Below are 22396 nucleotides of genomic sequence, written 5' to 3' on the forward strand. Positions count from 1 at the left end.
TGTGGCTCAAGTGGTATAGTGCTAGCCTTGAGCTTAAGAGCCCAGAGTTCAGGCCCCACACCTGACCAAACTTGTCCAACCACTCTGGAAATGAGTATGGAGGTTCCTCAAAAGACTACACATAGACATCTCCTATGACCCAGCAATCCCACTTCTGGGCATTTACCCAAATGATCACAAACAAGGCCACTAAAGCTACCAGATCAACTATGTTTATTGCAGAATTATTCACCATAGCTAAGATATGGAACCAACCCAGATGCCCCTCAGGAGATGAATGAATCAAGAAAATGTGATGTGTATATATATATATATATATATTATATATAATATATATTATATATATATATATATATATATTAGAATTTTATGCTTCCATCAGAAAGAGAAATGCCTCCCCATTTGTTAGGAAATGGAAAGACTTGAAAAAATTCATATTAAGTGAAGTAACCAGGTCACCAAGAAATTTAGGTCCCATGGTTTCCCTTATTTGCAATAATTAGTATACATAAAGGATAATCTTATCAGATGAGCTGAAAAGCTCAAAAGCCATGTGCATATGACCATATAAGATGATACTAAGTGAAATGAATCCCAAGATGTGGACACAAGAGGTCTGTATATATTGTTATTGTTTTAAATAAACCATATGATTTTATTTTGTTGTTGTTGTTCCCTTTGTATGTTCTTTCCCCTACAACATATCCCCTGTTGTCACTGTACTGGATTTTGGTACCTTGCATCTTGTATATACATGTCTAATCTAGGGAGGGGAAGAGGAATAACAAAACACTGAAACAAGGACACTGGATGACCCATTGCAACAACGATACTCACAGGACAGTATATTGGAAATGAACTCTACAACTTCAGGTCGGGTGAGGGGGTGGGAGGTGGAGTATTGCCTGGGGTGGGGAGGAGTGTGGGAGGTGGGGGAGGGAAAGGATAGTTGGATAACAGCAAACAAGGAAGGGGTAACAATGATCAACAAGTAATGTACACATTGCCTTACTCATGTAACTATAACCCCTCTGTACAGCATCATAAAAAAAAAGTTGGAGACACATTCTCATTCACTAAAGAGCTACTAAGCAACTTTCTGTGCTCACAGAAATGTCCTGCACTTTTAGAAGTGGCAGCTTCTAGTCACCTATAGTGATGTATGCAGCCTTGATATGCAGCCTCAGGAGTTCATTTTGTAAGTTTATGTAACTTAATTAATTAAATGTATTTTTTGTGCCAGTAGGGGGCTTGACCTTCAGGCCCTGCACTTTTGTTTAGAGGTGCGTTGTTGTTGTTGTTGCTGCTGGGTTTTTTTTTGTTTTTTTTTTGCTGTATGCTAGTGCCTGCCTCCATTTCTGGCTTTTTACTGGTTAATTGAAGAGGTATATCGTGGACTTGTCTGCCTAGGCTTGCTTTGTAAAAGGATCCTCAGATATCAGCCTCCTGAGTAGCTAGGATTATAGGCATGAGTTACCCATACCCAGCTTTATTAATTAATTTTAAATAGCTGCACGTATCTAGCAGCTGTTCTATCAGATAATGCTTCCTTATTCTCTTAGATATCATTTGACTGAGACTCCTAGCTCACCACATCAGGTCATGGCAGAATGTTCAGAGAGGGGAACAGAGTGGGGCTCACAATAAAGCACATGAATATAGGCTTTGCAGTAAGCACACTTGAGTTTGAAACTCAAGTCCTCTGGTAAACAAGCTACATCCATGACACATGAGTTAACTTGTCTGGCCATCTGATTGCTTTTCTGTTAAAAAGGCATTAAAAAAAAAGCATAGATAAACAGGATCATAAACTTAGAGACAGAGTGCTTGGCACACCTGGTTCAGCATGAGTGCACATAACTTATGTGAATTTCACTATCTGTGCTTGGTGAGCACGCCATAGAAAATAGCAAAACAAGAGCTTCTCCACTTGCATGTGACTTTGTGTATGTAATAGTTACAGAATGAGGGAGACAAAAGACGAAAACCTGTTGTGCTATGCTGAAGGTTTCTCAGTCTCAGTGAATACTTTTCGGCTTATAAGTCATTTTTCCCCTAATGCTCTGATTTTAGAACCTATTAGGTGGGGGGGGGGCAGAGGGAGGATGGTAAGGGATGGTAGGGGAAACAAAGGAGGAGGCTACAATGCTTGATAAGAAATGTACTCATTATCTTGCCCATGTAATTGTAACCCCTCTCAATAAAAAAACCCCTCACAATATAAAAAAGGAAAAAAATAGAACCTAACCTCCCTCATGCTCCAGTCAGATATGGAATTTCAATGTTATTCCCAGCAGAACCAAGGGCTACATACAGTCTATTGCTATTATTATTTATACAACTAGGCAGCCATCGTCCTTGTCTTGGCAGCTCTTGTATATACTTTGGTTCTTGCTAATGCTATGATAGGCACACATTTTTCCTCCTTGTCCTCCGCCTCCCATCCTATACACAGTCATGCTTTCTCTGATTTGGTTTTCAACTTAATGGCTTTACAGCTGCAAACCCACTCAGCTTTATGATTTGAGCATGGAACTCTGCAGATCACACCTTTCCTGTCCTAGGGTTCTTTGTTAGTAGGGGGGGTGAGGCAGTTAACTGAAGAGCAGAGGCTGGCTCCTGATTGGTTTCTATTAGCTTCCTGCCTCTGCCAGCAGCATGTGGCTCCAAAATTGCCAAGAGCAATTGAGTGCACTTTGGACACCAGCCTAACCAGCTGTCCATTGCCTCTTCCTACGAGATTTGTTTATTTCTCTCTAAGGCCCAGCCTCCAAGTTTTAAAGTTTTAATTGTTCTAATTTTTTCCTTTGTCTTCTCTCTCCCAGGCCTGTGGTGTAATTGCTCTCTGTAATTTACTATTCCTGAGAATCTTGGCATCCATTCACATCAGTTGTTTGCTCAATCTCAGGTTCACAATTCTTATTTTATACTCATTCCATCTGTTAAAATAGCCACAATAGCTTCTGTCTTCAGAGGAGACACGGCCTCACACTCGATCTTCCATAGAGAAACTAAGTTACTCAGGACACAGAAACACAAGAAGTATCCTAGTACTGCCTGTGCTTTTTCCCAGATAAAATGATCACCCTATTCTGACATTTTTGTTCTAGTTATTTTATACCTTGAGCTTAAACATAGGACAGGAAAAAAGGAATAGGTACAACAGATACATCCTATTATGATGATGATGATGATGATGATGATGATGATGATGATGATGATGATGATGATGATAATGATGATGTTGTTACTAGGGTTTGAACTCAAGGCCTCAATATTCTACCACTTGAGCCACACACCCTAGTCATTTTGTATTTAAGTTTATGTTTCAGATAAGGTCTTGAGCTAACTGCCTGAACTAACTTGGACCTCAACTCTCTAATTTATGGTCTGTCATGTAGCCTGTATTACATACTTCCACTGACACATTTGGCTCGACTTTTAGATAATACAAATATTTGCCAATGTTTTTCTTGACCAGGGTCCAACAGTCTCCTCCTCCATAATGTTGGGATTACAGGTTCACACCACTACAGCGGCTTTGATAAGATAATTTGATATGCTAAATAGAAAATTATATAATTTGATAAGCTAAAGATCTGAATTCTCAGGGAGTTCAGTTTGAGCACATCTGCCAGGGAAGCTAAAAAGTAAAGCACATCACTAATGATTGACAAACACACAAGTACTTGCAAGGATCATTTGCTGAAGCCTTGGGTTCTCTTATACACATATGCAACAATCACACAGAATGGGAGGAGCAAGAGCTTCTAGTATTTCAGCCTTTTTCAGTTCTGATGTTCTCATCTGCCAGCTCTCTAGAGATGTCAGACATTAACAAAATGAAGCAGAACCATCAGCTTCATGACAGTAGTTCTGATCACAATGACTAACAGCCCAACACCTCAGCACACCAGTTTTTACCTTTTCTGAGCAATAGGACACATGAGACAAGATCTCCAGTGTTTATTGACCACTGATTGCCTTTTGGAGCTAATTGATGAAACAAAGACATGACCCACAACATTTATGATCACATTCAGGTCTCGTTCTTTCAAAGCGATTCCTGCCACAAGTCCTCATACCACAGATAAAGGGACTATTCTCCCACCCACCAAATCCAATGTGAGACATGGCTAGTGGCTAACTGGACACCCCAATTTAGAAAAGTCATCACTACCTGGATCCTTATACCCTTGACTTAATCTCCATCCTAAATCTGCTTCAGATAATAGTTTACATCTTATACCTCACACTTCTTTGAGAAATTATTCACTAGGCTCCTAGTTTGGACTTAAATGTCATTCACGGTTGCTTTAGACCTTTATGGAGAGTCTATAAGCTCAGATTCCCTCTCTTTTTTCCTTTCCAAACCCCTGTTCTCAACAATAGCTACAAAAGTAACAGAGGCTGTTGGTCCTACTCCTAAATCTTACAGATCTGTGTGAGAGTTTTTCTCTGGAGACCACTTTAATTGAGCATGACTGTCCAGGGGCATCTAGGTACTAACTCAGCTCAACAAGTGTCTTAAACAGGGTGCAATGATGAGGCAAGCTTTCTAAGATGTTTCCTAGAGTTTGTCCATAGAACTGGCATAGTATATCCTTTACGTGGTGCCATTCTTTCCCTCTCCTCTTATATATGTTTCTCGTACTTCCCAACATACTACTAGCTTTTTTTTTTTTCTTATGTGGTACTGAGGAATCGAACCCAGGGCCTCAGGCATGCAAGGCAAGCGCTCTACCACTGAGCCAACTTCCCAGCCCCTACTACTAGCTTTTGAATCCTTGTCTCCAAGTCATATCTGGGTAGCAAAAACTAAGACAGTGGAAAACTACCTTTTCTCAATTCTAATCACTTCAGTCATCTCTAAAATGCGTTATGAATTTGCATATAAATACAATGCATATATAATGTATTTCCAAGCCATGTTAACAGATTTGTAAATAACTACGTATTGCGCATCTGACAGAAATTTCATGTACTTTGCTCGATGCTGGTTCTGTCACTCCTATAAACTGGTAAGAAGCTCAAAGGCCAGGAGTGCATTGCCTCCTCCTTCTACAATCTTCCATCATGGCTAGTGTGATGCTGTGCAGACTGAATATTCATTCAGTCAGTCAGTCAGGGCTAGGAGACAAGGAGCCACAGAGGTTAGGTTTGCTTGCCCACATGCTTTTCAAGGGTGAGAAATTCTTAAGAGAAAGAAGTTATGTTGTTTCAACCCTGTGAAGGATGAGCTTAGAAACCCAGATTAGATGTCATAAAGAGAGAGCACTGAGTCGAGACACCACCTAGGCCACAGAATATGAGATGCTGTGTGATCATTTATATTCTCTTAGCTTGTTCCGAGTGACAGACAAACTGAGCTATGATCTAGTTGGGCCAATGTATGGCCAATCCCTGAAAGATATTTTCTGGAAATCTTAGACATTTACTGAAACCACAAACTATGATTCATCAAGTTCCTCCAAGTACCTCAGAGAATTGGGTACTAACCGGTGAGGCTTCAAGCAAGTAAAGAGAAGGACCTAGCTTGGCTTGCCTCATACTCTAAAAGTTGATAGGATATTTAGCATTAGCAAGCAATATGAACGTTGTACCGCTTACTGTAAGCATGTAATCTATGCTCAGGACTCTCATCTGCCTCCTGGGCCAGGACTTTCTGTGGCTTTTTGCTTCCCTATTTCTTTTCTCAACTACATATAAAGGAAGGCCTATCAGACATTCTATACTTCAAATCTTTACTAACTAGCTCCTCAGGAACAAAGGTACTAAAGTATCTTCTAAATCAAACTAAAGTAAAATTGTATGCAGTTGAGATTTTGTCAAATTATTACTAAGCTTTTTTTTTCAACAACTGATGAACCACATAAGATACCAATTAAGCAGATTATTCTGTACCCTCAAGTGGGTCTCAAACAGAGTTCACTATGTAATGAGGGCTCCAGTAACTGGATCAGTCTAAGCCTCAAGAAAAAATGGCTACCAGAGAAGTCACATAGTCAGCATCCAGAAGAATGCGTAGCCCAGAGCATGCGAAGGGCTTCTCACAGGATGAAGCCACCGCAGGCTTTGGGACTCCAAAAGATCCTATCTGATGCTTTATTTGGGAAAAACACACCAACACCAGGCTTTCCATAAATCATGCTGATTGACAAAACTTTAGACTATACAAGCTTTCTAAAAATACTTCTCATTTGAATAGAAAGCTTAGTCCTTTAGAGTTCATAACAATGACGGGAAGACAGAGTGATGTATAATTCACCCAGAAATGAATTGCAAACAGAATTATAAACAGCTGTCACACTTGCCAGGAAAAATATCAGAATTAAGAAGGGCATGGAAGAGAACAACAACTATAACTAGAGACATCTGGGGACCAAACAGCAAGGTAGCCATCACATCCTCTCTATGGTCTTCCGCTAACGTCCACTTCCTGTACGCAGACATGCTTCATCTGACCATCACAGAAACCCATTGAGAAATAAAAGTTTGCAGACTATATACTGAAAACAGGACAAACTAAGTCAGTGCACTATTACATTAGTTGGTCAGTTCAACTATTTAAAGATGAAATTCACAGCTCACATTTTCCTCATACGTATGAGAAATACATTGCCAATGGATGTTTACTTATACTCACCTTCAAAACCATGTCCACTCAAAGGGAAACATGACACAAAGGAAAATGAAACACATACATACACTTGTTCACTCTGTGAATGATTCTGCAAGTGAGTCACTATGCATACATATGATTTCTCATGATGCTAACCTTTTTACCCACACATAAGGAAGATTTCAGAACTTTCTTTTTGACTTTTTAAGCAGTCTCCATGCTATTTTTTAAATTGTTTATTGTTATTATAAAAGTGATGTACAGAAGGGTTACAGTTACCTAAGTCAGAAGAAGAGTACATTTCTTTTTGAACAGTGTCACCCCTTCCCTCCCTCTCTCCCAGTTTTTCCCTCCCATCCCCAACCATAAGGTGTATAGTTCATTGTCAACACAGTGTCCAATGAGTACCAGGGCTGCATTTGTTCATACTTTGTCCCTCCATTTCTGTGCCCCCTTTATCCTTCCAAAGACAGATAAATGAACAACAAGATAAAAGGAAATGAAAACAAAAACAGCAATAAAGAAATAAAAACCATCCTGTTTCCACTTCCGGGAATACAATTAGATAAATATTTTATATGATCAGATGCACATAGCTATTGTGGCTATGTGATCCTCTTCTAAGAATATCCTTCGATGGTCTCACTATGTGTGAATGCCTAAAGACCTGTGTAATTTATCATGTCCAAGTGTATTTTTTATGAAAGAAGAGAAGGTTAACACTTTTTAAATTTAATATTGCTGTGTCAATGCGATTGCTTGAACTCAGAGCCTTGCACTCCCCCTTAGCTTTTTCACTCAAGAATGGCATTCTGTCACTTGAACCACAACTACTATTTCAGATTTTTTTTTTTACAGATTAGTGGGAAAAAAGAGTCTCTCAGATTTATATGCCCAGGCTGGCTTGTAAATGATCTTCAGGTCTCAGTCTTCTGAGTAGCTAGGTTTACAGGTGAGAGTAATTGGTACTCAGCACACCTCAGCATTTTCAAAAAAGTTACACAATATCTTAAGCTGTGTTCAACTCTACATTAAAATTATCAATGGCTGTTTGTAATATTAAAGACTGACTCTTAGCAAAGTCATTACTATCTAAAGGGGTTAAATATAAGAGTATTCTGCTGGTTGCCAGTAGCTCACACCTGTAATACTAGCTACTTGAGGCCAAACTCTAAGGATTGTAGTTTAAAGCCAGCTAAGGCTGAAAAAAATCAATGAGACCTCGTATTTACAATTAACTACCAAATAGCTAGAAGAGGAGCTGTGACTCAAGTGGTAGAGCACCTGCCTTGAGTGAAAAAAAAAACCTCAAGGTCAGTACCCAGGATCTGGGTAAAATGGAAAAGTTCAGGGGGAGTACCCATGCTCAGTAACTACGCAAATATTAAATTAATTAATTAATTAATTAATTAAAAGTATGCTCCTTGAAGTCAAATGTAAATCTGTGCAGTTTCTACTTCTAAGGCAGATAAAACCTCTTCTCACTAGTTTTATATATATCCCTTCTATTTACCCCCAAATGAATGTTGGGCTTGATAATCTCTAGGTGTCATTAGTAGGAATGAAGAGAGTATTTATTATTGAGTATGCTTGTGATTTTGAGTATACTTCAAAGAACATGAATGCTCCTCTTAAATATATATGTATACACTCCTGACTGGCACCTGAGGTATAAATTCCCCCCAAACAGTCAATGTATTATCCAAGACTGTTTTCAAACTTCACAATACCCATCAGCATGCTAGAGACTAAGTTAAGGTGACTGTATTTTCCAAATGAAAAGTTGTAGTGCTCACTAATGATGCCCTGTAGTACTACCAAGCCAGGGTATTGCATCTCCAGCTTATCTTGGTAGGTTTCAGACTAATGCTTCTGATCAATTGGTACCAAGAGTTTCAGGAATGCTCTCACATTTTTTCCCCTTATTCCTCTCCTGATTTTGACTATAACCTACTAGGGAAGGAAATATGTAAGGAAAAGACTTTAATATAGCTTTATCTAAACAGCCTCCAGCATACGAATCACTTCCTAGCTCTATATTCAGAGATTGAGAACTTAGATAGCTAAGGCTCATCTCAAACTCTCAATCCTTCCAAAGGCTGGGATGACAGGTGTACACAATCATGATCAATATCATCAAAGATGTTAAATAAAAAATATTGCTTAGCATGAAATTGTTTAGCTTGTAGTTTATTAATGCTAACATTGCCTTTGCCAAGTCACTTCAAATGGCAAAACAAGTTTCTAAGTTATCTGTTTGCATAACTGGGAATAAAGCTGGTTGTAGCTTGGCTGGGGATAGTAGAGGTTTACCTCTACTCACTACTGACGGCTATCAGTAACATTGAACTAATTTGTCTATTTATTTGCTTTTAGCAGTGCTAATGATTGAACCCAGAATCAAGGGCACTGACCTACATCCCGAACCCTTTTTATTTTATTTTTGAACCAGAATCTGACTAAGTTGCCTGGGTGACATCAAAATCTTACTAACTTAGCCTACAGAGTAAGTTGGATTTACAAGCATGCACCACCACATCTGGCTTATAAGAGGTGCTTATCGATCTCACTTTAAGCAATTCCAGGTTTCAGTTGTTTAATCTGTAAAACTGATTGTTAAATGTCTTCAGTACATTCAAACATGACATGCATGTACTCCCTCTCATCCACTTGGGGCGATCAATCAGAAAGTCCCTTTTACTGTAGCCCAAGGAAGGTTATAAAGGTTAGCTACCAAAATTCACTCAAGTGAAGTTTTGCAGCCAAGTCTATACCAGTAAATTTCCAATCTGTCAATTGTTCCAAAGCTGTGACCCAGAGGAATCAAGTTCACAGGCAGAAAATGAATATAAACAGAGTTCACATTTGTCTGTGTGTGGCCTACACAGACACCAACAGATTACTCAACTAGGGCAAACACATGAGGTGCCAGAATAAAACCCAAATGGTGACAGGGCCAATTATGACTTGGCTTGCCTTCCTGAATCCAAAATGTCACTTGTTCTGGAAAAATGAGAAATGCTCTGTCTACATCACTCTGGCTTTCATTCCCTTTGAAGTCATGGGGAAGAAGAAGTCACGAGGATAGCCCAGCTGCCATTCCACCACTGAAATCCTTCAGATCTCTCCATTTTGGAGAAACAGAGGTCTTTAATGTCAGCCAGCAGTTGTAGGATGATGTCCTGGAGAGAACCCAGACAAATGAAACAGGCTGCATAGGCCCTGTGCAAAATCCTGAACTACAATTCAGTTCCAGTGATTACTTGCCATGTGGCTTTTAGGTCCGAGATGCTCAATATTTCCATTGTTCAAGAGAAGCCAAAATTTTAGATTACTTACTTACTGACATTAAAATGTTGGCAACTAAAAACGTTTTAATTAACATGTAAGCAAATAAGACATCACAGTAGGCCAGATTAGACTTGTGTGTTACCAAATTCCTGGTTTCTTCTATGGAGAAAATTCTACCCAGGAAAATGTCAGATTTCTGTTTTTTGTTTGTTTTGTTTTTTTTAAGCAGGTATTACAGAAGAGCATTAGCCTTTGAGTGAGGAAACATATGCACTTGTCTTAGATCTCATGTTGTTAAAAGGAGAAGGTAGAAAAACCATCCAGCAACCTGAGGTCATTATTTCCTCCTATCTAAAATGGAGGCAGACTAAAGCTACTGTGAAGATCACATCAAAAGGCCGGGAGCCAGTGGCTCACACCTGTAATCCTAGCTACTCAGGAGTCTGAGATCTGAGGATTGAGGTTTAAAGCTAGCCTGGGCAGGAAAGTCCATGAGACTCTTATCTCCATTTAGCCACCAGAAAACTGGAAGTGGCACTGTGGCTCAAGTGGTAGAGCACTTGCCTTGAGCTGAAGAGCTCAGGGTCAGCATCCAGGCCTAGAGTTCAAACCCCACAACCAACAACAACAAAAGAAATCACATCAAAATGATTAAGCTACATAAACAGCACTCGGTGGGCATCTACATTCCTTCAGCTGAAAATCTGGGTTCGTAACATTACCTCAAAGGTGCTGTGGTTTGAATTAAGTGTTTAGCTTAGTCTGGGGCCTAACCAGGTAAATGCCCATGATGTTTTTCACTGTTGTTATTGTGATTACTATTTGTGAACAAGAATCAAATTATTAAACCATAAATTAGAGAGACACTGAGAGAAACACAGAAAAAGAGAGTTTACTAATGGCAAAAAAAAAAAAAATACCTACAGGTTTCTCACCACCACCAAGGGAATTGTCCCATCAAGTTCTTCCTCCTACTAAAAACTTGACTCAGAGTACCAATACTCTCTATTGATCTTATCAATATATTCAAATTAACCAATAAAAGCTGGTTGGTTCACATCTGTAATCCTCCCACCTGATTCAAAGCCAGCCTAGGGCAGAAAAGTGTTGGAGTCTGTATTTCTACTTAACCAGCAAAAGCCAACACATGGATCCAAGTGGTAGAGCATTAGCCATGAGCAAGAAATCTGAGTAATAATGAGGTCATGAGTTCTAGCCCAGTGAACAGAATAAAAAAGAATAGAAAATAATAGAATATAAAATAACCAATAGGATAGTTTCAGTTTTGGATGCCATTGATGATAGATTTAAAATAAAACCTATTAAAGCCTAGGTTTTAATGTATTTGTAAAGCAAAGGAAGGGCATGGAAGAAAAAGAATATTTTTTCTGTTTTTTAGAATTCAGAAAAATAATTTATATTGTTCAATAAGATACAAAAGATTAGCTAATTTTCTCTTTTTAACCTATCATATCACTCACATTCTGATTCATTATATAAAATTTATTTTTTCTCTTTTCTTTGTCACCAACATCCTTCATCACCATATACACATCTGTGACATCTATAGAAAAAGAATGTCATCCTATTAAAGCGAACAAATGGGGCCTGGGAAGGTGGCTCAGTGGTAGAGTGCTTGCCTTGCATGCTTGAAGCCCTGGGTTCCATTCCTCAGCACCACATAAGAAAAAAGCCGGAAGTGGCGCTGTGGCTCAAGTGGTAGAGTGCTAGCCTTGAGCTGAAGAGCTGAGGGACAGCGCCTAGGCCCAGAATTCAGGCCCCACGACCGGACCCAAAAATAAATAAATAAATAAATAAATAAATAAATAAATAAACAAATAAACAAATAAATAAAGTGAACACATGGGGCTGGAAACGTGGCTTAGTGGTAGAGTGCTTGCCTGGCATGAATCCCTAGGTTTGATTCCTTTGTACCACATACAGAGAAAAAGCTGAAGTAGCACTGTGGCTCAAGTAGAGTGCTAGCCTTGAGCTAAAATAGAAGCTCAGAGATAGTGCCCAGGCCCTGAGTTCAAGTCCCAGGACTGGCAAAAAAAATGGTAAAGTGAACAAAGCTACCTAAAGCAGTCCTTGAGGTGAAGATGGCTTATATATACTAACATTATTTTGAATGAAATAAAAATTGCATAAAATGCTTAGATTCCAAGGTAAATGACAATACTATTTTAAATCAACAACACTGAAAACTTCTAAACATTCAGGTCTTTCTAAACATAGCCATTAAAGGAGGGTCCTATTCCTTAAGTGTTTTTTTTTAATCACTTATCCCCACATCTTATTTCTGATTGTTTTCTTTTTTTGTTTGTTTGTTTGTGAAAATACTGTACAGAGGGCTTACAATTACATGGGCAAGATAATGAGTACATTTCTTATCAAGCATTGTGGCCTCCTCCTTTGTTTCCCCTTCCCATCCTTCCCCCACCCCCACCCCCACCGCCACCCAATCCTCCCTGGCTTCCCCCCCCCACACCAAAGTTATAAAGTTCGTTTTCAACATAACGACTTGTACATCTCATTGTTGCAATGGGTCCACCTGTATCCCTATTTAAATGATTTGTTTTTCCCCTTCCTTTCCACAAATTATACCGATATTAAATACAGTGAAAGCAGGGGTTACACTGTGGGGGAGGGACATACAAAGCAACAAAGAAATAATCTTAGAAATGTGTTAGACACAATCGCATGAAAGAAAAAAAAAACATTTGAATACATATCTTAGGGTTCATTTCCCTAACATCACCTTATCTGACCTTTTCTGCTTGACTCATACATATACTAGATATTGCAAATAAGGGAAATCATGGGACCTATGTTTCCTTGGGCCTGGCTTACTTCACTTCATATAATTTTTTCCAAGCCTTTCCAATTTTCTGGTTGTTTTCTACTTCTCATTTCCATCAGACTTTCCATTTCTTTACTCTCTAGGTCCCATCAGGCCCATTAATTTAATGAATGGCAATGTGGAGTGGCCATTTTTACCTTACCACATCACACAACTGAGAATACAATTTAAAACTGCAGAAATCAAACCACTAAAAAAAGAAGGGTAATGCCTTTAAGGCTTATTGAAAGTTATCTTGTCCATTCCCTTACACTTGATCTATCAAAAAAAGTAATCTCCTTTTGACAATGTTCACTGCCTCACCATAGTTTGTTTTTATGAGTATTAAACATATATTTCTTCACTTCTTTATATTCTAAGCTTTTCAAATAAAGGAAATCAGTATTGTTGGTATTTGGAAACATTTTCACTACAAAACATCTAGCTGATTGCTTTACACTTAGACATCCTGGTCACAACATGTAAGAGTAATACAACCTTTTTTTTTTTCTTTTTTTTTGTCGATCGTGGGTTTTGAACTCTAGGCTTGGGCACTGTCCTTCAGCAGTTCAGCTCAAGGTGAGCACTCTACTGCTTGAGCCACAGCGCCACTTCCAGTTTTCTGGTGGTTTATTGGAGATAAGAGTTTCACAGACTTTCCTGCATGGGCTGGCTTTGAACCATGAACCTCAGATCTCAGCCTCCTCAGTATTTAGGATTTCAGGCGTGGCCACCAGTGCCCGGTTTCCATATTTTTATATTACATTTTTATATTATCTTTAAGTAGTTGTACAAAGGGGTTTCAATTCAACATGTCACTTTGTATTTTTCACTGATACAGAAAATAATCCAAAATTTCATATGCAACCACGAAGTGCCTTCAGTTGTAAAAGCAGTCTAAGGTGGGCAGTTTAGTCAGGGAGTGCTGGAGGTATCACAATGCCAGATTTCAAACTTTACTACAGAGTTACAGTGGCAAAATCACTTTGATACTGGTACAAATATAGTCTTGAAGACCAGTGGAACAGACAAGAAGACCCATAAATGAATGCATGCCCTGCTAGTATTTGACAAGTGAGTCAAAAATTCTTGTTGAAAAAAATACCAGCCTCTTCAATAATGGTGTTCGGAAAGCTGTATATTCGTTTGCAAAAGACTGAAACTGGATCCCTGTCACTTTGTACTGAACTCTGCTCATCATTTAAAAATTTTAAAACAATCTCTTAAGAGTAGTGAGTCATGAATGCCTGACTCTAAAGCTTCATGCTTCACATATCCTTGGGAATGTGGCATAGGGCAAAGAATTCTTTGCCTATTTATTTCTTAAATACTATGTTTACAGTTTAGATATTCAGTTGTAAACTGAGTAGTAGTGATTTACTAATAGCTACATGTATTAAATAGCATAGCAAAAAAATAATTCCAGTTAGAAAGATTTTTTTCTCATAAAATAGAACTGCTTAATAAAACATTTGCCTTTCTTTATATTCTTTATATTCTTTATATGCTCAAGCAATATCCAGAACAAAAAAGAAATTCAAGGCCGAGCACTAGTGGCTCACACCTATAATCCTAGCCACTGAGATCTTAGGATCGTGGTACAAAGCCAGCCTGGGCAGGAAGTCTGAGATACTCTTATCTCCAATTAACCACCAGAAAACTGGAAGTGGTGCTGTAGCTCAAGTGCTAAAGCATTCACCTTGAGCTGAAGACCTCAGGGATAGTGCCCAGTACCAAAATTCAAGCCCCCTGACTGAAAAAAACAAAAACAAAAACAAAAAACAAATTGAAATGTCTTCCAAATGATTAAACTTTATGTATTCTAATTTTCTTGCTCCTGTGTATGTGTGTGTGTGTGTGTGTGTGTGTGTGTGTGTGTGTGTGTGTGTGTGTGTGTATTTCTATTGTGAGTTGAGTTCTTCACCTAAATCATCTACCCATTATTGTATGTATGGGACTTATGTGGCCTTTTTATTTATTTACTTTTTAATATTTTTATCTTTTTTGTTCAAATTTTTTATTGTGATTAAGTGGTTACATAATTTCCCAAATTTCACAATATTGTGGGATAGTGATGCTTAGTTAAAGTCACAAACACATTCTAACTTTCATGGAGCAAATTGTCTACCATGGTCTATAACATTTCTGAGTTCTATGAGCTTTGCAATACAGTTATTTCTTCCACATTGGGTGATATGTACATTTCTCTTGTTTTGCATATAGCATCAGCTGTTCCCTCTTTCCCACTTATTCCCTCCCCCCCCCCCATCACTGCCATTGTGTTGCTTAGTTCATTTTGGTCAATGTCCAGTGCAGTTGACGGGTCCCGCTGTTGTTGTATGTTTTTCCCTGATTCCCTCTAGTTCTGTGTCTTCCTCCTGGTTTCCCTCTGGTGTGCACATATATACCATACATGTGATCAGCAGCATGGGGTTATTTAGTAGTGATTCGACCAGATGAGTGGAAGTCCTTTGTTTCTTTTTTTGGGGGGGGGTCCGGTCGTGGGGGCCTTAACTCTGGGCCTGGGCACTGTCCCTCAGCTCTTCAGCTCAAGGATAGCACTCTACCACTTGAACCACAGCACCACTTCCGGCTTCTTTTTTGCTTATATGGTGCTGAGGAACTGAACCCAGGGCTTCATGCATGCAAGGCAAGCGCTCTGCCACTGAGCCACCTTCCCAGCCCAGTCCTTTGTTTCTTAAGTCCTTTTAATTTTGTTGTATCACCTAACATTTTGGATTTAACATCCACTTATCAGGGAGACCATGTGCCATTTGTCTCTTTGCACTTGGCTTACCTCGCTCAACATGATTTCTTTTAGCTCCATCCATTTCCCTGCAAATGTCATTATTTTGTCCTTTCTAATAGCTGCATAATATTCCATCGTGTATCAATACCACAATTTTTGGATCCATTCATCTGTGGTGGGACATCTGGGTTGTTTCCCATGTCCTGGCTGTTGTGAACAGAGCTGCAATTAACATGGAGGTGCATGTGCCCTTGTACACTGGTTCCTGTTGTTCAGGATAGATGCCTGGAAGTGGTATGACTGGGTCATGAGGGAGGTCAATATTTAGCTTTCTGAGGACCCTCCAGATTGCTTTCCAAAGTGGTTGTATAAGTGTACATTCCCACCAGCAGTGTAATAGGGTTCCTCTTTCTCCACATCCCCTCCAGCATTTGTTGGCTGATTTTAGGATGTGGGCTATTCTGACCGGGGTAAGATGGTATCTCAGGGTTGTTTTTATTTGCATTTCCTTTACTACCAGGGATGGTGAACATTTCCTCATGTGTTTCTTTGCCATTTTTATCTCTTCATCTGAGAAGTCTCTCTTTAGTTCCCTTGCCCATTTAGTAATCGGTTTGTTAGGTTTGCGAGGAATTAGTTTCTTGAGTTCCCTGTATATACTGGATATTAACCCCTTGTCTGATATACTGCTGGTAAATATTTTTTCCCAATTAGTTGGTTGTCTTTCTAGCTTGGTTGCAATAGATTTAGCTGTGCAGACGCTTTTTATTTTAAGGTAGTCCCATTTGTCGAGTCTCTTTCCAATTTGTTGTGACCCTGGGACTATGTTCAGGAAGTTCCTTCCTGTGCCTATTAGTTCAAGTGTCTCTCCTACTCCGTCCTGCAGTAGTTTTAGAGATTCAGGTTTGATGTTAAGGTCTTTAATCCATTTTGAGTTGATGTTGGTGCATGGTGATAGGCTGGAGTCCACTTTTAGTTTTCTGCATGTGGCTGCCCAGTTTTCCCAGCACCAGCAGTTGAAGAGGCTGTGTGTCTTTCACTGTATGTCTTTGGCTCCTTTGTCAAATGTCAGCTGACTGTAGGCATGTGGTTTTATTTCTGGATCTTCTATTCGTTCCATTGGTCTTCGGGACTATTTTTATCTTTAAGTAGTTGTAAAAAGGAATTTCCATTCAACAAAGCAGTTTATGAATTGAATGTGTCTCCATCAATGTTCTCCTTTCAACATTCTCACCCATCTCTCCAGCCCACTGCTTCCCTCACTTTCCTTTCATTTTTGGCTGCATTCTCCTCCCCTCTTTTCTTCATCTACTCCACTCCCCTTAACACCACCCCACTCCTGTCAAGTACCATTTCCTGGTGGTTAATTTCTGAATCATGATTTCACCTTTCTAAGGAATTATACTGTTTGAGTTCTCCCCTAAATGTACTGTACACCTGCATATCACAGGCTGACATGAGTCATTATCCAACTCTCAGCCTCCTGAGTAGTTATGATTACATTCATGAGCCACTGGTTTCACAAGCTCTTGGACTCTGTGATATATGTAAATATCTAAGACACTAAGGGTCCTTCCTCAGAGAGAGAGAGAGAGAGAGAGAGAGAGAGAGAGAGAGAGAGAGAGAGAGAGAGAGAGAGAGAGAGAGTTCATTAAAGAAATTACTTTTCTGCTAAGGATTGGTGACTCATGTCTGCATGATTGCAGTTCAAAGCCAGCCTGGGCAAGAAAATCCATGAAACTCTTGCCTTTAACCACTAAAAAGCTGGAAGTGGAGCTATAGATCTGGAAAGCAGTATGCAGATTTCTCAAAAGACTCCACATAGAGCTCCCCTATAACCCAGCAATCCCACTTTACCCAAACGATCACAAACAAGGCCATACTACCAGCACAATTATGTTAATTTCATCTTTTAAAAGGTATGCACTGTGTCTATTTTTGACTGCATCTCTTTTTTTAGGTCTTGGAATTCGTTTGATATTTCTTCTTTGTACTCTTGTAATTGCTGTTGTATCTCTCCTTTTATTCCTTTGGCCACTTCTGCCATCATCTCTATAATTGGTCTTTTGTCCTCCATTTCTTTGCTCTCACTGGAGTTCTCTCCTGGGTTGCTTCTACCTTTGGGTTAGTTTTGTTGTCTTGGTTGTTCATGAATCTTGTCATCTTTCATTGTGATTTATGCATTTAGGTTCAGGATTTGTGAGGTCTGTGGCCCAAACTCTGCCTGTTGGTGTCCAACAGGTGGGAGCCTTTGCTTGGCCCGGGGTTGGTTCCCAGTGGGCCGCCTAACCTTAGGGCCACTGTGAGTACTCTATTGGCAGCCCTGGTATTGGTGGGTGCTTCTCCAGTGGCCGGAGCTCGCAAGTGTTTTGCAATACCAGTAAGGATCCAGTGGCCTAGGCAGCTTGGGATCCCAGTTGGGATGCGCTTGCTTGTCAGTTCCCAGCAGGCTGGGGGCACCCGGCTCCACTCAGAGGCCAGTGACCCTGGCAGCTTGAGTTTCCACCGAGGGCCCCCTCGTTTGGCAATTCCCCACAGATGGGGACACTCCACGGGCTGCTTGAGCTCCCGCCTGGGGCACACGGGTTGGACTCGTTCTGCTGCTGGCTGCTGGAGACTGTGACCAGTGCCCATCTAGCCAGGGACTGGAAGCCTAGGCTGCTTGAGCTCCCTCGCACGGGCACTCTTGGCAAAACCTGGCAGGCTGGGTGTACTTCACTAGCTGCTGCAGCGCATGTACAATTCCCAGTTTCAATGGGACCAGTAGCCCAGGTGGGAGGAAGAGGGGTCCAGGTCTAGCTCTGGGGGTCACCGCCAGTGCAAGTCTTGTGTGGTGGTGGTAGAGGTGTCCCCTGTGGGCTACTCATCGATTCTGGAACTGGTTAAGGGCTGTCCAGTGGTGCTGTGGCAGATCTTTGTATCTATGTGCTGTAGTTTGCTCGTTGCTTGTCATCACTGTGCTCCTCTGCGATGATTGTGTGTTGAGCAGTGTGGTGGTGGGAGCTCCAGGTCTGGGTTTGACAGCACCTTGCCTCTGGTGTCTGCCTCTGTCTGCACTGTCCAGGTCCGTCATCGTGGGAGGTTTCTGCATTTGGGTTCTATGGTCTGCCTGTGGTTCTGAGGTCCCTGGCGGCTGCGGGCTAGGCCACTTTAGCGACTTGGTGGCAGAGCTGCTCTGCTGGTGAGTAGTCTTCACATTTTTCCATCTTTGTGCAGGTACTGAGTTTTTTTTCTTTTCTTATTTTTTTGGTTCCTGTATTTCTCTGATTGTTTGCTTTTTGCTGTTGTTGATCTCTTGGGGGAACTGTGTGTTGGAACTCAAGTTCTCTATTCGGTTGGAGAGAGCTAGGGTGTTTGCCTACTCTTTCATTACCATCTTGGATCCTCCTCTGATTTGCTTATATTTTTAAAGGTGACTGTTAAACAACAAAAAGACTTTTCCAGTGGGAAGGAGACCTACAAACCATCAGATGACTAATGCAGAGAAAGAATCAAGAAATATAGGAGGCTTTTTCTTCCGAGACTTTCTTGAAAATCTCAGTCCAAATATGAACCCAAAGGTAGGACTCCATGTAGTAAAGTTGATATTCATAGTAGAAAAACATTGCCTGTTATTTTCTCCATCAACATCTTTTTCAAACTACAAAAAGCCACCTGTAGCCACAAGAATACCCCCTTACTAGCTGATTACGTTAATGAATTATTAAGTAATTCCTAGGTACGGGGAATTGTATTAGCTTCTGGAAAAAAAAAACTGATGCAAGAGGTAAACAGGGTCTTTGTCCTTGTGAAACTTGAATTCTGGTGAAATTAAAATTGAAAGGAAACCTGAGGGCTCCCTTAATACAATCACACACAGAACCTCCAAGGTTAGCAAAGCTGTTATCTATCACCCCCCCTGTCAGCCTTGAAGTGCCGAAGATTCATTATATTAATGGAGCTGTCGGATCTCTTTACAATGTCTAAGAAGTGATGTGGAAACAGTAATGGGGCAACTTGACTGATTGAGTCTGTGTCTCGAGAAGCAAAGAAATCAGATTCCAACACACTGCAGAGCACACAGCAAACCTCATTCAAAAAATTTTTGTAAGAATCTCAAACACATTAAAAGCATTAAGTTACATGGACAATCCTAGCAACCCAGAAAAAAATGCAGGAAAGAATGTTATGGGATCATAATGTTTCTGTACCTTCTGGTGCTCGTAAGTTAGTGCCTGCCTTCAGACACTTGGTAAAATCAACAGAATGAATCTCCTTCTGACTTTGAACTCAGTAATGACACATTAGTAACTGGAACTTGACTGTGGTAAGTGCAATTTACAGCATGGAAAATGTTACTTCCAGGTGCTGGTGGCTCATGCCTTTAATCCTGCCTACTCAGGAGCTGAGATATAATGATTGCTATTTGAAGCCAATCCAGACAGAAAATTCCATGAGACTCTTATCCTCAAGTAAAAGAACTGGAGATATCACTCAATTAGCAGAACCCAGTGAGAGTGTGAGATCTTGAGTTTAAAGCCCTAGCACAAGAAAAAAATGTTTTAAAGGAAAAAGGAAGAAAAGGAAATGAGAAGGACATTAAAGGATGTTTCTTCTTTTTTTCCTTTCTCCCTTTCTCTTATTGTGAACCAGTGGTTAACATTTACCAGTATACTAAAATCGTAATGTAATAGAATAAAATTGGGGTAGAATTATATTTATTAATGGGTTTTCTGGGTAGGTATACTTTTATTTTCAATTTCCACAATATTCAAATTTATAGTGTTACCTTCAAACAAAAATAATGTATATAATAAATCCTTAGTGTCATATGATGATGTTATATCTGCTTTCAATTTTAGAGACACTGCAGGGTAGAAAATTGTGGTCTATTATTGTGTTCTACATATTACAAATAAGGTGAGAGATTTTTTTCATCCAGATATCTACAATTTGAATTTCTTATTCATGTCCTTTGTTCATTGATTGAATTCAGTTATTTTTGAATGATCCAGCTGACCATACTAGTAATGCATTTTATGAGCTTTTGATTTGTCTTGTGTTGCAAATGCTTTTTCCTTAGTCTAATTTTTATCTTCAGACTTTATTTATGTCTTCCATCGTGGTCCTTGGCATTCTTGTTTTACTTAGACAGTTCTCTCTATCCAAGGTTACCAGGATATCTGATGGGAGAGTACTTGAGGGCATGGGCAATAGCCACAAACAACTTCAGTTTGAATCTCAGCTCTGCCCCCTTCAAATACCAGTCAACTAGAACTCTGTTTTGCTAACCACATAAAGTTCCTGAAAAAGTTCCACATTTATGAGGCTGACAGTATGAGTAATTTAAACTATATTGTCAAACTTGCTGGTCCTAACTATCATAAAATGCCCCCCCATCTTGAAATATATGTCTGTTCAGTTTCATTTGGTTATAGTAGTTCACCAAATATTTTACCAATATGGTCTAATATAATCAGTTTCTGAGCTTTTTTACAGAATGGTTCATAATTTGAAGGTCTACAAATCTCAATACTTGTGTCTTGCTCTCTAGTTGACTGATAAAATCTCAGGCAGAACTGCCTGACCCTCTTCTCAACCATTCTTTAACATATTTTTCCTCTAGCCTTGGGATACAGACTAGTTAGTGCTGGTTGGAGACTTCATATATGTGTATGCATGCACATATGTGCACTTCTCAACTTTGTGTTCAGAATCCTAGTGTATACACATCAACATGTCTAGTTACAGGTAGATATAGATTTTTATGTATTATATATATAAGTATATATGTGGTCATATAAATATATATGTATTTATATGTTTGGGTATATGTGCATAAGCAAATATTTATACGTATATTATATACTATGTTACTATGTTTGTACAGGACTGTGTGTGTGTCTGTATGTTTGTGTGTGCATACACATATTTTTCTTCATCTTCTTCCAGGAGAACACCTGTACCTGAATTACTTTTCAAATAGAAGTCTCAAGTTTATTTGTTTATTTTAAGGTTCCTTGATCTTATTATTGTGGTTCGTGTTTTAAATTGTTGTTCTTCCAGCTGTTCTTTTTAACCATGTGAAAATTCTTTACTTGAAAATTGTCAGAGAACTTTATTTCTCACTGAGTATTTTCATTTCTTTGTATTTCTCCTTGATGTTATGAAAACATCCTTATATTTGATCTGCAGGGAATTTAATTTTGTTTGCAGGAAGACAATTTTCTTCTTTCAAAACATCTGCTAATTTTTTCTATTTGTAAGACATTTCTAAAACCAGTTATAAAATGTGGAAATTCTAATTACACTTTCTTGAAAATATTCTTACTTTATCCAGGAAATTTCTGTGTCAACTGTGTTACTTCGATGTGGACAATGATTTGACTGGCTCATTCAGCTGTTTATACATATTTTAGTTCTATTTTCATGCACATAGTAGCATAATATTTCCTATCCATGTGAGTTTAAGTATGACTTGCTTTTGCCATTAAAATTTTAAGTACAAAATATAAAAGTGTAGTATGTTACTTGGGGGCAGAAACTTTTAGGGACCATGTGTGTTTCACATGGTTCCCTTTCCCATCACAGCCACCGCCACTGTTTCAGTTAGTGGCTTTTCTATCACCCTGAGCCTCAGAGGAAAATAAAGGATGCCATGGAGCAGAGCTCTCCAGGCAGCCCAATGAACCTGGAGAAAATAATGAAAATTCATCTTATTTTAAGCTATTTGTATTAGAGGTCATTTGTTACTGTGGCAGAATCTAGTGTATCCTGATAATGGCCTGCTTAGTTTTTCTCCCTCAGATGAAATTTTGTGACTAATCATGTTAAATCTTTCAGTAATATGTACAGATTAATCTATCAGATTGTCTCATACTGTTTGAAATCATGAGCAAATAGAACATGTATT

Source organism: Dipodomys merriami, unplaced genomic scaffold (genome assembly GCF_024711535.1).
Source record: "Dipodomys merriami isolate MVZ:Mamm:240054 unplaced genomic scaffold, mDipMer1.0.p SCAF_52, whole genome shotgun sequence".
Classification (NCBI taxonomy): Eukaryota; Metazoa; Chordata; class Mammalia; order Rodentia; family Heteromyidae; genus Dipodomys; species Dipodomys merriami.